Source organism: Dryas octopetala, chromosome 3 (genome assembly GCF_963921425.1).
Source record: "Dryas octopetala chromosome 3, drDryOcto1.1, whole genome shotgun sequence".
Lineage (NCBI taxonomy): Eukaryota > Viridiplantae > Streptophyta > Magnoliopsida > Rosales > Rosaceae > Dryas > Dryas octopetala.
In genome coordinates, this window is record NC_141368.1 from 23,542,574 (window position 1) to 23,560,066 (window position 17,493).

Here is a 17,493-nt window from a genome sequence, read left to right on the forward strand (position 1 = left end):
TTCTCTCTCTCTCTCTCTAGAACCTTCTCTCTCTCCTTTATATCTCTCTCTCTCTCCTGTTTTCCTCCACTCCCGCACCCCTCCCCTGCGCCCACAACCCAGCAGCCACCACCCTTCACCATCGCCAGCCACCCTTGCCGGTCTCGACCTCCGGCGAACACCCCAGGCGCCGACCACCACCACCCCCCGAGCCTACTCTCTTTCTCTCCCCGTGTTCTCTCTCTCTCTCCACTTTCTCTGTGCGCCACCAAGCCCTGCACATCAGCCAACGTCCATCACTCAGCCGCCGCCCATCTCTTCGCCCAGCCATCTTCAGCCACCTGAGGTCATCGGCGTGTCTCCCCAACGCCTGCTAGCTCGCCAGCTCCGCCTCCAGCTAGCCCAGCCCGTGCGCACAAAAAAAAAAAACCCAGCAATTGGCTCCCCTCTGTTTCGCCAAATTTTCGGTTTGATTCTAGAAGTGTATGTGACGTTGGGTTGAGCCGCGAAGCTTTTGGGATATGAGGAGGCGTTTACGGATTTTAATTTGGGCATGATAAAATTCGTGGTCATTGAACGAGAGTCGAGTGAGACATTAGGTTTAGCACCCACTTTGATGTCTTTGTGGCGGGACTAATAGTATTTTTATTTGTTTATTTTATAGGCGAGACAACCGTGGTTCGTGATGATCCGGCGGAGGATCGACCTTAGATTTTCTCACTGTGAGTGGACTAACTTTTAATTTTTCTGAAATGTTTTATATGTTGATGATTAAATTCTATTATTTGGTTATATTGAGTTTGAATTTAAGCTAAGGGATTTTGAATTTGGTTTTTAAATTCTTCTTTCCTAAATTGGAAATTGATATTTATGGTTTTTGCATTTCAAAGTTTCATGGATTTATGAATTTAGATATTTTGAGTTGAACAAATGTATATTCGAGGAATTTGGTTTTGTTAAGAAGAGTTTTGGAAGAAAAATGAAAGGATTGAGATTTGAATTATGTGTTTGTGAGTTATCGGTTTTCAAACCACCTTTGCAGTACCCTCCAGGTTATCAGATTTAATAGGTCTTTGGGACCCATCACGGCACACACATAGGCTTTGGGCCGTGTGTCGGGATGCTTCGCCCTTTGGGGGCCGTTCTGCGTGCACGTAAGACAGAATTTGTGGCTCTGCATGCGTATGACAGATTCTCGGCTCTGCGCATGTATGACAGATTATTTGTGGCTCTGCATGCGTATGACAGATTCTCGGCTCTGCGCATGTATGACAGATTATTTGTGGCTCTGCATGCGTATGACAGATTCTCGGCTCTGCGCATGTATAGAGATTATTTATGGCTCTGTATGCGTATGACAGATTCTCGGCTCTGCGCATGTATGACAGATTATACGGGTAACTGACTGGTGTGTGTTTTCAATTGTTAAGTATATTAAGTGATGATCTTATGACAGCAAAGGTTTAAGTAAGACGGTTTCAGTTGAACAGTTTATTGATTTTTAATATGTTGAGAATGTTTGAAAAGAAAGTTTTTAGCTCAAGTTATTTATTTATAAATTGACAATATCGATTTCAGTTTGAGAACTTGGATTTTCGAAGTTTGATTTTCAAATCTAGATTCTATTATTTTACTGAGAAATGGTTTTAAAAAAACTGGGGGATTTCAAAGGACATTCTAAGGTTTTAGAGTTACACGTGTGTAAAAGGGTTTTTCTGAAAAGATATTTAATCTTTGATTTTCGTCTCCATTTTACTGTCCACTCACTGAACCTATCTCACCGTTTTCTTATTTGTCTTAAATTGTCCCCCAGGTAGTAGATTTGGTGGAGGTCGAGCCAAACACGTCGAGGCAGTTGCAATCATTTCCTTAGTCGGACCCTGTAGGCGCCATTTAATTTTTGTAAAAATTCCTTGTAATAGAATAGCAGCTCTGATAACCACTCTAAAATTTTAAGTTGGATTTCTGTGAGATTGTTGGGTCTGAGACCCTATTTGGTTGCGGTAGAGGTGGTTGCTGTATAGAAGTGCTTTTTAAACAGGTTTTAGAATTTCTGGGTTAGTCCATTTTCAGGGGAGGTTCTGCCGAATTTTCGGTAGGATTTTCCTTGATTTTGGATTTCCGCAGGACCTCTCCGGGTTTCAGGGTGGAATCCGGGGGCGGTCCTGTGAACTTGGTATCAGAGCATTAGGTTTTAAATTCCTGTAGACTCGGCACCTCGTGTGCATCCTTCGGTGAACGCAAAGGTTTTCCTCAGCTTGTATGGATATGCCTCCTCGACGTGGCCGACCTCAAGAAGTTGTGGTAAGTTTTGGAGGTATAGTTTATTCGATTAACGTGAGTGTTAGGACTACGGGACGCCTATATTTCAGCCTTGACTCCTTAGTTCACGATCATAATTTATTTCTCATTTTCATGGATACGTAAGGAATGGTGTGGAAGACGTAGTAATTAACGATACTTGAAGTTGCGATCATATCCTATGTTGGATACATTTAGAGATCGAAGGGTTAATCAGAGTGGTGCAGCGGAAGCGTAGTGGTGCCCAGTCAAGCTATGTCAGTAGAGGTGGAGAACAGCATAGGGGTCAGCCAGGACGCCCCAGAGCCCAGGGCAGAGTCTTCGCCATGACGCAGCAGGACGCGTTGATTTTACTGGACGTCATCATGGGTACGTTGTCCATCTTTGAGCATGATACGATATTGTCGATAAGAGATAAACTTTCTCGATTGGTGGGTTAGAGTGGTTTTCAAATGATTTAAAGGTTTTAAAATGGATTTATTTCGTAATGGTTTTATCCCTGAAAACTTTATTTAGGGTTTGGCGTTTGTATCACATTTTCAAGTTTTTATTTTGAGGCTTAATTTATTTAGGTTCGTTATGGAGCGATTTCCTGAGTTTAAATCTCCTTGGTTTTCTTGAAACGGAAGGAAATGCCAAAGTCACGCATATTTTTTTACTTATGGTTGCTAAAAGGAGGTTTGATTTGATGGGTGATGAGAAGTTGCAACTACAATTCACTTAAATTTAAGTTTTCTACTAAATTTCGAGGACGAAATTTTTTAAGGGGGGAAGGTTGTAACGACCCGACCCAAATTTTCACTAGAAATTTAAATTTTTATTTAACTATGTTTTTAAGAGATTTTTTTTAAAGGGATGTGGAATTGTATTTTAAAGATTTTGAGATTTATTTGGAAAATAAAAAGAGTTTTGATTTATTTATTTTTGTTTTAATTTAAGCTTGACCAAAAGTTGACTTTTAAAATAAATGGGTTTTCGACTTTGACCTTGGGTCCGTTAGATAGGTTTCGATCCCCCGAGTTCATAGACACGTAGCACGCTTCGATCCGAGTTACAGATTTGAAAGATATGGGCGTTTGAAGCGAGGGGCAATTTCGTAAAATGACAAATTGGGGTTTAAAAATCAGATTTTCTAGACTTCTCTCTCTCTCTAGAACCTTCTCTCTCTCTCTCTCTAGAACCTTCTCTCTCTCCTTTATATCTCTCTCTCTCTCTCTCTCTCTCCTGTTTTACTCCACTCCCGCACCCCTCCCCTGCGCCCACAACCCAGCAGCCACCACCCTTCACCATCGCCAGCCACCCTTGCCGGTCTCGACCTCCGGCGAACACCCCAGGCGCCGACCACCACCACCCCCCGAGCCTACTCTCTTTATCTCCCCGTGTTCTCTCTCTCTCTCCACTTTCTCTGTGCGCCACCAAGCCCTGCACATCAGCCAACGTCCATCACTCAGCCGCCGCCCATCTCTTCGCCCAGCCATCTTCAGCCACCTGAGGTCACCGGCGTGTCTCTCCAACGCCTGCTAGCTCGCCAGCTCCGCCTCCAGCTAGCCCAGCCCGTGCGCACAAAAAAAAAAAAACCCAGCAATTGGCTCCCCTCTGTTTCGCCAAATTTTGGGTTGAACTCCGGCGCCAATCACCTCCCTTGTAAGTGGGTCTTCTTCCTTTTCCTCTGGGCTTTCAATTTTTTTCTGGTTTTGTTGTTCAAAACTTTAAATTTGGGAACTTAAATTTTTGGATTATAGGGCCATTTCGAATTTCCTTGAGTTCTGAATTGGGGGTTGTTAATTGGTGTTGGTTTTGGATAAATTTCATCCCTAGGAACCTCAGTTAGTGTTTAGAATTGAAGGTTGGAGTAGATTTGATGAATTTGGTATTTTAGTTAAAATTTGGATTTGGGGCAGCCACTTTGGGTGGCACCCGCTGTGATTTCGAAAACCCGTTGTCATTTCGTGGTTGTAAATTTATTGTTAAGGCGATTGTTGAGTGGGTTTAATCATGGCTGCGTCGAGTGTGGTTGGAGAAGTCGAAATTTGTTTGGGGCGCAAAAAGTGAGACTTTGTTGTTGTCGAAATTTCTCTAAGATGAGCTTTCGACCAATATAAGTCTTATGCTAGTTCTTTTAATTTTCGGTTTGATTCTAGAAGTGTATGTGACGTTGGGTTGAGCCGCGAAGCTTTTGGGATATGAGGAGGCGTTTACGGATTTTAATTTGGGCATGATAAAATTCGTGGTCATTGAACGAGAGTCGAGTGAGACATTAGGTTTAGCACCCACTTTGATGTCTTTGTGGCGGGACTAATAGTATTTTTATTTGTTTATTTTATAGGCGAGACAACCGTGGTTCGTGACGATCCGGCGGAGGATCGACCTTAGATTTTCTCACTGTGAGTGGACTAACTTTTAATTTTTCTGAAATGTTTTATATGTTGATGATTAAATTCTATTATTTGGTTATATTGAGTTTGAATTTAAGCTAAGGGATTTTGAATTTGGTTTTTAAATTCTTCTTTCCTAAATTGGAAATTGATATTTATGGTTTTTGCATTTCAAAGTTTCATGGATTTATGAATTTAGATATTTTGAGTTGAACAAATGTATATTCGAGGAATTTGGTTTTGTTAAGAAGAGTTTTGGAAGAAAAATGAAAGGATTGAGATTTGAATTATGTGTTTGTGAGTTATCGGTTTTCAAACCACCTTTGCAGTACCCTCCAGGTTATCAGATTTAATAGGTCTTTGGGACCCATCACGGCACACACATAGGCTTTGGGCCGTGTGTCGGGATGCTTCGCCCTTTGGGGGCCGCTCTGCGTGCACGTAAGACAGAATTTGTGGCTCTGCATGCGTATGACAGATTCTCGGCTCTGCGCATGTATGACAGATTATTTGTGGCTCTGCATGCGTATGACAGATTCTCGGCTCTGCGCATGTATGACAGATTATTTGTGGCTCTGCATGCGTATGACAGATTCTCGGCTCTGCGCATGTATGACAGATTATTTATGGCTCTGTATGCGTATGACAGATTCTCGGCTCTGCGCATGTATGACAGATTATACGGGTAACTGACTGGTGTGTGTTTTCAATTGTTAAGTATATTAAGTGATGATCTTATGACAGCAAAGGTTTAAGTAAGACGGTTTCAGTTGAACAGTTTATTGATTTTTAATATGTTGAGAATGTTTGAAAAGAAAGTTTTCAGCTCAAGTTATTTATTTATAAATTGACAATATCGATTTCAGTTTGAGAACTTGGATTTTCGAAGTTTGATTTTCAAATCTAGATTCTATTATTTTACTGAGAAATGGTTTTAAAAAAACTGGGGGATTTCAAAGGACATTCTAAGGTTTTAGAGTTACACGTGTGTAAAAGGGTTTTTCTGAAAAGATATTTAATCTTTGATTTTCGTCTCCATTTTACTGTCCACTCACTGAACCTATCTCACCGTTTTCTTGTTTGTCTTAAATTGTCCCCCAGGTAGTAGATTTGGTGGAGGTCGAGCCAAACACGTCGAGGCAGTTGCAATCATTTCCTTAGTCGGACCCTGGAGGCGCCATTTAATTTTTGTAAAAATTCCTTGTAATAGAATAGCAGCTCTGATAACCACTCTAAAATTTTAAGTTGGATTTCTGTGAGATTGTTGGGTCTGAGACCCTATTTGGTTGCGGTAGAGGTGGTTGTTGTATAGAAGTGCTTTTTAAACAGGTTTTAGAATTTCTGGGTTAGTCCATTTTCAGGGGAGGTTCTGCCGAATTTTCGGTAGGATTTTCCTTGATTTTGGATTTCCGCAGGACCTCTCCGGGTTTCAGGGTGGAATCCGGGGGCGGTCCTGTCATCTATAAAATGTATGGAGCTTATATATGATAAGAAGCAAAACAACTAGAATATACAGTTCCTCAAAGTACTAAAAAAAGTGTGAAGCGGTTTAGATTCAAGATAAACCATGAATTTGCATAAAATGATGAAACATTGGTGCCTGATCTATGAAATCAATCTAGAAAAATTGGTGCCCTGTCTTGGAGAAGAGTTATATCCCTAAATATCTTTGAGGGCCTAGAATTTTTTATAAGCAATAGAAACCATGAATTCATTTAAAACACTTTTTATCAGCAAAGTTTAGAATAAAGAACGTGAATCATAGAGCACAAAACAAGTTTGATGTAATTCTTCAACATAAAAAACATAAATAAATAAATAGATATTGAATTAATTAATAAAAAATAAACCAAAATCAAATACAAGATTGAGTGACGTAAGAACAAACCTCCTCCGTCGTCGATTCACCGCCGTGGTTGGGTGGATGGGCAATTGGAGGGTACCGTCGTGTTCAGAACGACGAGAGGAACAAAACCAGATAGGTCTGGTGCCTCATCGTGGTCGGAAGAAGCAGATTGCCGCCAAAGTTGACTCTCGATTTTCGCATCGTTATTTCGTCGTCAGTGACTGGATGGACGATCGGAAGCCATGGAAGGAAAGAAGAGGAAAAGGCGAGCACGGGGAGGTGGGTCTCGCTGCCATCCATGGTTGGATGGAGATGCATCGAGGAGAGAGAGAAAGTGATGGTGAAGAGAGAGAAGATAGAGAATGGGGGTGAGGAGAGAGAAATGAGAGAGGGAGTGGGAGAGAAATAGAGAGACAGACAAAAAAGGGATGAAAAATTAAGGTGTGGACCAGGCAGAATAAAATTTGGGCCGGAAGAAAATCAAATGGACCCGCTGGGAAGCCCAATTAAGAAGGTGAACTATATAGGAATCAGGTAGCCCAAACTAGGCCGGGGTTATTAGTAATTATCTTAAAAATAAAATGAATAAAAAAATAAAGGGAAATTGGATTATTACTATTGTTATTCAATAAAATGGTAGTTTATTAAATTAGTATATAGTTGTGACTACTCAACAGTCGCACATTGGTGCTAGGCAAAAAAAAGAAAAAAAGCAATCGCACGTTGGTGTGATTGCCTTGCAGTCACATTAGAGTTTATTAAGGTTTAAGATTTGGTTTAAGATTTATACTGACTCAATGCTTAGGATTTAGACCTTAAAGATTAGAGACTACACTGTAAACCCAAAAAGATTCAAACATTAACACACAACAAATGAAGTAATGTGTAATTGTCAAGTAGTCACTATGGTGTGATTATTATGTAATTACAGCTTGATTTAAAAATAAAATAAAAATATTTGGTGAGCATTCAAACGTTGGAACTAGTGTTCAACTTGTTGGAAAATTTAATATTTAACTATTAATTTTTTTATTATTTAAAAAAATACAAGGAAAATGTTGGAGTTGTTTGCCATATGTCAATTCTGACTCTTTTCTTTTTTAAATAAGTACACGTTAGTTTTCTTTTCTTGTACCTACTTGGAAAAGATGCATATGAGCTTTAGCACTCAATGTGTTGGAAAAATTAATATTTAATTATTAATTATTTTTAGGAAATGATAAATGCACTCCAAATTAATGTAGATATCCTCTTACACTCCTATATGTTCTCACACAAGAGGAGTGTAATTAGTCATTTTTGGAGTCCAAATAACAGCTCTTTTGAATAAATAAAAATACATTTTATTTTATTTGTTTGCCCTAGCTATGTCAGTTATGAATTTTTTTTATTGAATAGGTACATGCTATTTCTTATAACGTTTCTAGCACCTACTTGAAAAAGGTGCATATGGGCTGTATTAGTTTTCTTTTCTTGCACCTACTTGGAAAAGATGCATATGGGCTTTAGCATTCAATGCGTTGGAAAATTAATATTTAATTATTATTTGTTTTTAGAAAATGATAAATGTACTCCAAAATTAGATATCCTCTTACATTCTTATATGTTTTCATAAGAGGAATGTAAGTAGTCATTTTTGGAGTGCAAATAACAGTTCTTATTGAATAAATAAACATACAAGGAAAATGTAGGAGTTGTTTGCCCTATGTCAGTTATGAATTTTTTTTATTGAATAGGTACACGCTATTTCTTATAACGTTTCTAACATCCAACACAACATTGGATGTGGTTTTTGACCTAAACGAATTCCTTCCCTCCGCTTAATACATAAACTATAAAAACCTTTTCTACTGCTATATATATATATAACAAAAAATAAAAAATTGTTGTTGGTACCTAGTATTTTGACACAACACGTGGCGCATCCCCAATGGTTAGATGCCATGTGAGAGCGAGGGACTACTAAAGAAAGGTCAAAGGCTAGACTTGCTTGGCCGAGAGAACATGACTTCGGCTGAAAAAATCCAGTGTTTGTTCCTAAGAAGGCTGGCCAAAATGAGTAATATTTGATACTCGACCGAGAAGTCTCTTTAAACTTGGAAAATGAATCTTTTTGGATCAAAACAAAAGAAGCCAGGTGTAAAGGTAGTTTACAAGAGACATCTCATAGGAGCAAGCTTGTGCAACAGTAGTGAGAGAAAGAGAGTAGAAGGAGAGGAGACAGAGAGAAAGGGAGAGAGAGAGAGAGAGAGAGAGAGAGAGAGAGAGAGAGAGAGAGAGAGAGAGAGAAAATAAAAATAAAAAAAATAAGAGAGGAGGAGGATACCAGTCATGGTATCCTCGTTTCAGGTAAGTTATTCTCCTCACAAAAGACATCTGTGCAAAGACAAAGCTAACACCAAAAAGTTGACACAGAGTAGGAGGAACATCAAAGAGCTAGAAAGGGAGGCTCTACGCGTGCCACGTACACATTAGAGAGAGCAACACTAAAAACCCTAATCCCAAAAGGACTACAAAGTTTTAGAAGGAATAAAGGCATGAACAATCATCAACACAAACCCCAAGAAAAAACTGAAACCCTACCAAGATCCAAGATTCAAAGCCTTTTTTCATCAACTATCAACGTCTTTTCTTTTCTAGGTAGTACTGTTGTTCTTTGGGAAATATTTCTCTTTTGACTTAGTCTCTGTTTTGTTTTATTTCTAGTTTCATTAGTGAAATTAAGTTGCCTATTTTGGTGTAAGTTTCATGTGTCTCCACTCCAACTTTTATTATTATTATTATTATTTTTTTTTGTGCTTGAGATCCTTTCTTTTATTTTATGTCCCACTGCCCTTTTATATATTGTCAAAATCAATCTTAGTTTAATATTCAGAAATTAAAAGTGAGTAATTAAATTGTTAGATTTGTGGTTCGAATCACTTTAACATATCAACCATATCTACACCATATCATTTTACTTTTCTTTTTAAAGTTTATTATTTTTATTTAGGGCAGAATACCTTAAGTCCAGTAATTAACACCTTCGAGTTCACTCACTGCGTTAGAACTAGCACAAATTTGTGAAGTCCTAGAAGTGACTAGGCAAGAAAAGGATCTAGCTAGGACGAGTTTTAGATTCTTCTCAGCCGAACTTTGGTCTTAGTCAAAGAAGTCAATCTTGGCCAAAATCAACGGTCGAACCATTATTTCCACACGATGCCCAGTGCTCTGGCGGTGGCAGGCCAATAAAAAGATCCATGTGGCACCCCTCTCGGTCTGACACATGGCAGAAAGGTTTTGAGCCAAAACAGTTGCATTTAGTACTTAAAACTGAACTGACCTTTGTAGGTATGTCGTTTACCTTCTTATTATTTTTGTTCTGTGGGGTCCAGTAAGAGTTGGTTCTTATCCTCCTTTTTCTGTTTTTTCCTTCTTTTTTTTTTTTTGGTTCTAATCCTCTTTTAATGAAGAATATATATATTAAGAGTTGGTTCTAATCCTCCTTTCCTGTTTTTTTTAGTTCTAATCCTCCTTTAATGAAGAATATATGCATACACAGAACCTACGGTGGCAAGTTGGTTGCATGGCCCCCTCCACCTTGTGAATGTGGTGTCGTCAGATTCTGCATAAAACTTTGTACTAGTAAATGAAGAGAGTTCCCCTCCCCCCGTATGTTGATTCTTGCATACATAATAATTAAAATAAATAATTTTAAAGTTCATTTCACATCTTCTAATGTTAAATAAATTCATCAAATATTTTTAAATGTTAAAATGGTCCACTTAATAATAAATAAAAAATTGATCATAAAAAGAAAGAGGCACTAAGTGCACACGAAGCCTTGTACAATACAGTGTTAATAGCCACTATTTGATAGTAACTCTGCAGTAATAGTTTCTGTTCAATAGGAATTTTGTAACTACGAATATGACAAAAGTTGATGTGACTCCATACAGGTGATTTTTTTTGTATTTTATGAACTATTGACATATTTATGTAAGAAAAAGACTATAAGTATCATGTTTATGTTTTTGTCTTTTTTAGTTGTTGTTGTTCAATGACTATAGCCATTGTTCAACAATGTCCATGTTGTAAAACAAGAAAAAAAAAAAAAAAAAAAGCGATGTGCACTAGGCTTCGTGCCCAACGCCTTTCTCATTAATGTGGCCTTGGTTGTCACTAGTTTATTTTTTTTTTTTTTTTAAGGTGGACTAGATTATCATTATATTTTTCATTTTAGGCTTTAAAAAAAACCATAATAATTATCATAATATGTTTTTCCAATAGTAGAAATATAATTTTTAAGATTTGAACTGCATAACCTCAAACAATTTTATGATAAGTGAACATTGATAGTCTTAGAGACATAAAATAAACTTATTTATTGGGAATGTTAGGTCCTTCAAGTTGGAATGATAATGTCCCTAACTTGACCACCTAAAAGGACAATAGGGGTGTGATTTTATTTTAAAATGTCTCAATGTAATCTAAGAAAACATCTTACTTACTCAATAATAGACAATCACTTATCCGATATGAGATAATCGTAATTGATCCACAATTTCTATAAAAAAATTAGAAAATTCAGATTAATTAAATACCAAATTCTAATAATTTTTTAGTATAGCATGAAGACCATATAATATTTCAATTGAACTACTAAATTTAAATCTAGTTTTTTAGATTAGGTCACAAACATGTTGACCCTTTTGATTTGAGCCTTTTCCATTTAACATTTTTGTCTTTTGCCCCACATATGATGAATGTTAGTTAAAATTTATAAGGTTTTGACAAAATTGTTCTTGAAACTTTTATATTATCTTGAAAATTTGCTAATGTAGTCTCAATTTCACATTTAGTTGTGACTGAACAACAGTCACATCTAAGTTGTGAAACAGTCACAATTAACTTGTGACTTAATTGAATTTTTTTTTAGAGAAATTATACTATAATATAGTATAAATAGAGGTCAAAATAATACATAGTATAGTGGTGTGAGTTGTCTCTTTCAATTTAACAAGACAGTCACAGTTAGTTGTGACTGAACGACAGTCACATCTAAGTTGTGAGACAGTCACAATTAAGTTGTGACTTAATTGAATTTTTTTATAGAAAAATTATACTATAATATAATATAAATAGAGGTGAAAACAATACGTTTACTCAAAATAATACATAGTATAGTGGTGTGAGTTGTCTCTTTCAATTTACCAAGACAGGCACAGTTAAGTTGTGACTGAATTATTTTTTTTAAATACAATATAGTATAAATTAATGTAAAATTTGTGATGTAATATTTTTTTTATTTTTTTTATTGTAGTGGCATGTGTTGTAATATTTATAAATTCTAATAGCTTTAACTTTATTATTTTGTTTGACTTTTCAACTAGTACCTAATAGGTCTCTCCCCTCAGTGAGAGTTTTTCGCTCATAACATTCTGTTAGGGTTTTTTCACCTCTAACCCCTGTTAGGGCCTCTACGGTGACGGCGAGCACTGGCTTCTTCTCTGAAATATTGCTTGGCCTCCACGACATACACAGAGCAGTAACCAACAGTTAGTCCCACTACTTCTTCCAATCGAAACAGCGACCGGTGCGGGATGGAAGAGGTGCAGACGAGTTTTGCCAAAACCTTGATTCTCACGGAAGACGAAATTGATGAAGCACCTGTGGGTGGGATGGAAGCAGCGATGAATACTGAAACCCTCCGCTTGAGTGTGGTGGCGCAAGTACTTACTCTGAAACCTTTCAACAGGAAAGCTTTTAAGAACACGATGATCAAACTATGGGACACACTCGGTGTGGTACATGCAAAGGACTTGGGCGAAAATTTATTCCTTTTCACTTTTGCTTTTGCCCAAGATAAGAAGATGGTCATCCAACAAGGCCCTTGGACTTTCGATAGGGCTCTGGTGCTACTCGAAGAACTAGACGGCACGATGGCCCCGTCGGCTATGATGCTAAAGTGGGCTGATTTCTGGATTCAATTGTATAACATTCCACTTCTTTACATGACAGAAGCAACTGGAAAGGTTATTGGAGATGCGTTGGGAAAGTGTTTAGACGTGGGTGATGGTATAGAGGCCGATCTTGTGGGAAGATTTCTGAGGGTCAGGGTTAGAATGGATGTGACGCGGCCCCTACCAAGAATCAAGAAGATCAGATTGGAAGGTGGAGGCACTCATATTGTTGAACTGCGTTATGAACGACTCCCCACCTTTTGTTTCGACTGTGGTAGACTAGGACACACTTTCAACCGATGTCCTATATCTACTGCAGCTCAAAAGAAGGACCCTGACAAACAGTGGGGAAAATGGCTGAGAACCAAGGTGGAGTTAGGGAAGTCTAAGGTCTCAGAAGATGGGCAAACCGATGAGGAAGATGAGAACGTTGCAGGGGAAAACAATCGGGCTGAATCTAATGTGCCAATTTTGGCTGATCATGGTGGGCGCAAGAGAACCGAGAGAGAACGCCCCCCCCCCCCCCCATCGCTCTCAACGACCCCCTCCAGCACAATTGCTGGAACAACTGCTACACAACAAAAGGAAGATAATGGGCTAACGTTACAATTTGCAGGAACCTTAGACAGGGGGGAAACAGAACGACATGATCACAATGGGGGGAGCTCCAAGGGTATTCCAGCTACAAAAACAGCTGCGGAGATGCTTAACTCTCTTGGAAAGGAAAACGCCAATACTAAAACTACCACAACCCACTCGCAGTCGCCCATACTGACGAGTGTTGATCCAACACCTCTTGCTGCGGTACAGGGGAAGGGAAAGGAGGCTATTACACGGGAGTCGGAGGATACTCTTTTATGCACTCTGCAACAACCAAAAATCTCAAAGGCGGCTTATGGGGGAGGCCGAGGGAAGGGTGGCCCAAAACAAAACAGTACAGCACAGGTTGAGGGATCAGCTTTAAAAGCCACAGAGGAGAGCCAGATTAAAACTAGGGCTTGGAAAAGGCAAGCAAGAACAAAGGAGGGAGATACCTCCATTCCTCTTAATATAGCGGCCGTGACGGAAAGGAAGAGGAAAATTGATAAAGAGATAGAAGATACAGAAAGGAAGTCGAAGAAGAGCAAGACCCCGAACGATAATGAGACGCACCACGTGGTGGGACCGGACGCTCCGGCCCACCACGAGCAATGAGGATCCTCAGTTGGAATGTTCGGGGTCTCCGGCAACCTCGAACATTCGACTCTCTCAGGTTTGTGCTGAGAGATAAACGTCCGGACGTCATTTTCTTAATGGAGACGAAAATGACGGACAAACAAATGGAAAAACTACCAGGGCGACTTGGTCTAAAGGGTGGGATTCGGGTGGAACGTCATGGTTTAGGCGGTGGTTTAATAATGCTCTGGAAGTCTGGTTGGAATTTAAAACTACTGAGCTCTTCTACAGGTCATATTGATATGCAAGTTGAGTCACCTAATGATTATAATCTGCGCCTTACAGGTTTCTATGGCCACCCATCTACGGCGGAGAGACGCCACTCATGGGAATTGCTTCGACGTTTGAATGGAGTCGGTTATGGAGTGTGGCTGGTCATCGGTGATTTTAATGAGATTGTAAATGCTTCGGAGAAGGAAGGTGGGCGAGATAAGGCGGAGTACCAAATGAGGGATTTCAGAACGGCACTTATGGATTGTTCTTTGGAGGAAGTCCCATTTCGGGGCACTCCTTTCACTTGGGTGTGCTCTCGAAATGGGGCGATCTTTGTTCGAGAACGTTTGGATCGATGCGTAGTAAATCATGCTCTTCGGGCACACTACCCACACATCCTCACGCACCATTTGGAGGTTCCTGGCTCTGATCACATACCGATCCTTACTGAGGTTCTCACACAGGAGGCCAATAGATATAATATCAGACGAAGCCGAAGATTTTATTTCGAAAAAATGTGGTGCAGGGAAGCTAGCTGTGAGCAACTTATAACTGATACTTGGAAGGGGAGGGTGAATAATGGGGAACAAACCCCGGCTGGTGTGCAACTCTGTGCACAAAAACTACAGGCCTGGAGTCGGGATTTTTATAATGCTCGGAAGCGTGAAATAAAGAGCCTACAAGATGAACTTGGTAGAGTTAAAATGGGTCTCCAGAACGCCACAAGTTTTGCTCAACAAAAAGACATTGAGCGAAAGTTACACAATTTGCTTGCAACAGGAGAGGATTACTGGAGACAACGATCAAAAATTACCTGGCTTAAGGAGGGAGATAAAAACACAAAATTTTTTCATGAACAGGCAAAGGAAAGGGGAAGGCGAAACTTCATAAAAGGGCTTTTTAATGAGAATAATGAATGGATTGAACAGGAAGAGAGGATTGGCTCGATGTTCTGTGAGTATTTTAATTCCCTCTTCTCTATTACTGGTGGTATAGACATACAACGGATTTTGGACACTGTTGCTCCGAGAGTTACTTCAGCTATGAACGCCCGTTTAATGGTGCCTTTCACAAGAGCGGATATAGAAGAGGCTTTAGCGCAAATGTACCCTACAAAATCACCTGGATATGATGGTATGCCCGCTCTCTTTTATCAACGATTTTGGCCGGTGGTGGGAGATGATATTTGTAATTTCTGTCTGAATATTCTGAACGGAACTGCCAGTGTTAGAAGGGTCAATCATACTCTTATTGCTCTTATTCCAAAGATAGATCAGCCGCAATATGTCACCGATTTCTGGCCCATAAGTCTCTGCACCACCCTATACAAGCTAGTCGCTAAATCCCTTGCAAATCGACTGAAACAAGTTCTACCACAGGTGATCTCAGACAAGCAAAGCGCTTTTGTTCCAGGCAGACATATTATGGACAACGTGATGGTTGCTTTTGAAACCACCCACACCATTAAACACACTTCGGAGCTGGAGCCTCCAAAGATGGCTATAAAATTGGATATGGAAAAAGCATATGACCGGGTCGAATGGAATTTCCTTGAGGCAATAATGCTTCGGCTGGGTTTTCACACGAGCTGGGTGAACAAAGTAATGGATTGTGTTACTACTGCATCCTTTTCTGTATTGTGGAGGGGTGCGCCCCTGGGACACATTGTCCCTAAGCGTGGCCTCAGACAAGGCTGCCCGCTGTCACCCTATTTGTTTCTCTTTTGCGGAGAAGGCCTCACTAGCCTTCTATGCGATGCCGAGAGTAGTGGAGACATTATCGGCGTTCGTGCAGCTCCTCTAGCTCCTCCTGTATCGCACCTCTTTTACGCGGACGACTGTATCATCTTCCTTCATGCGACACCCAAGGCCAGCTGGGCGGTCTCTCAAATTCTAAGGGTTTATGAAGAAGTTTCGGGCCAAAAGGTTAACTTGCGAAAATCTGCAATCTGTTATAGCCCTGGGACTGACCACCTTATCAAAGTTATTACTTCCCAAGTGCTTGGCATCAAGATCACTGGCTGTCATGAGAAATACCTGGGACTTCCAACAGAGGTTGGACGAAAAAAGAAAAAACTGTTCCAACCTATAAAAGACCGAATCTGGAGGAAGCTACAGGGATGGAAGGAAAAATTACTTTCCAAGGCCGGGAAAGAGATTATGGTGAAGTCCGTAATACAAGCAATGCCCACTTATTATATGAGTTTATTCCGCATGCCTAATGGAGTCCGAAAGGAAATTACCTCTCTCATATCGCGGTTTTGGTGGGGAAAGAGACATATGAAACAAGGTATTTATTGGCTCAAGTGGGAAGCGATCTGTAAGCCCAAGAAAGAGGGCGGGTTAGGCTTTCGTGATTTGGAATGTTTCAATAGAGCTTTGATTGCCAAGCAGGGATGGAGGCTAGTTCAGAATCCAACTTCACTTATGAGTCAGGTACTAAAAGGGAGATACTACCCGACTGGATCCTTTATGGAGGCGACTATTGGTACACGCCCTTCACTAATATGGAGGTCTCTTATTTGGGCTAGACATTTGCTGGAGAGGGGTCTTCGTTGGAGAATTGGCGATGGTATGTCCGTCAATATTTACGAAGATAAATGGCTACCACAACCCACAACCTTCCAGATACAATCATTCTCTTCCCTCCCCACTAATATGCGGGTTTCTCGGCTTATCACCCCTGAACGGCGATGGAACTCTGCTCTCATTTATGATCACTTTCGATTAGAGGAAGCCGATTTGATCACTAGCATCCCTCTAAGTATCTCAGCGCGACCTGATCATCTTATATGGCACTACACAAAGAATGGGTTATATAGTGTTAAAAGTGGATACTGGCTGGCGCTTTCTATGAGGCAGGAGGGCCAGGGCAGCGACACAGTGGCTAGGACGGCTCATGTAAACATCTGGAAAGACATTTGGGCTTTAAAAGTGCCTGGAAAAATTCAACATTTACTCTGGAGATGCAGCCATGAGACTATTCCATGCAACTATGCCCTCTATAGACGCACACTAATTCCTAATCCCAGGTGTATGCGCTGCAGGGAGACCATTGAGACTGCATTACATGCAATATGGAGTTGTCCTTTGGCTCAAAGACTTTGGCAACTCTCCGCTCTCGGCAATTTAATCGACTTGGACTTTGAGGGGCGCTTCGATGTATTCCTTCGGCATGCTATGATGGTGTTGACTGACAATGAGAAGAACCTTTTTGCTTTCTTATGCTGGGCCTCATGGAATGCACGGAATGAATGTGTGATTAATGGAATCAACGAAGATGCAGTAGGGCAGTATGATCGGATTCAGAAATTTGTGGAGGACTACACAGTGGCAAACAATACAGAGGTCCTATTCCCTCAAGCTGCACCACCTCCAAATCGATGGGAGAAGCCAACGGAGGGTTGGTTCAAAATAAACACTGACGGAGGGATGAAGCCAAAGACCAGAGGGCGTGGACTTGGTGCTGTCATTAGGGATAGTGCAGGGCAACTTGTGATTGCCGCCACCAAATCTATTTTCGGTGGCTACTCGGCGGAGGAGACAGAGATAATGGCTGGGATTTTCGGGCTACAGCTGGCTCAAGATCTGCAGCTCACTCAGGTCATGTTGGAGATGGATTC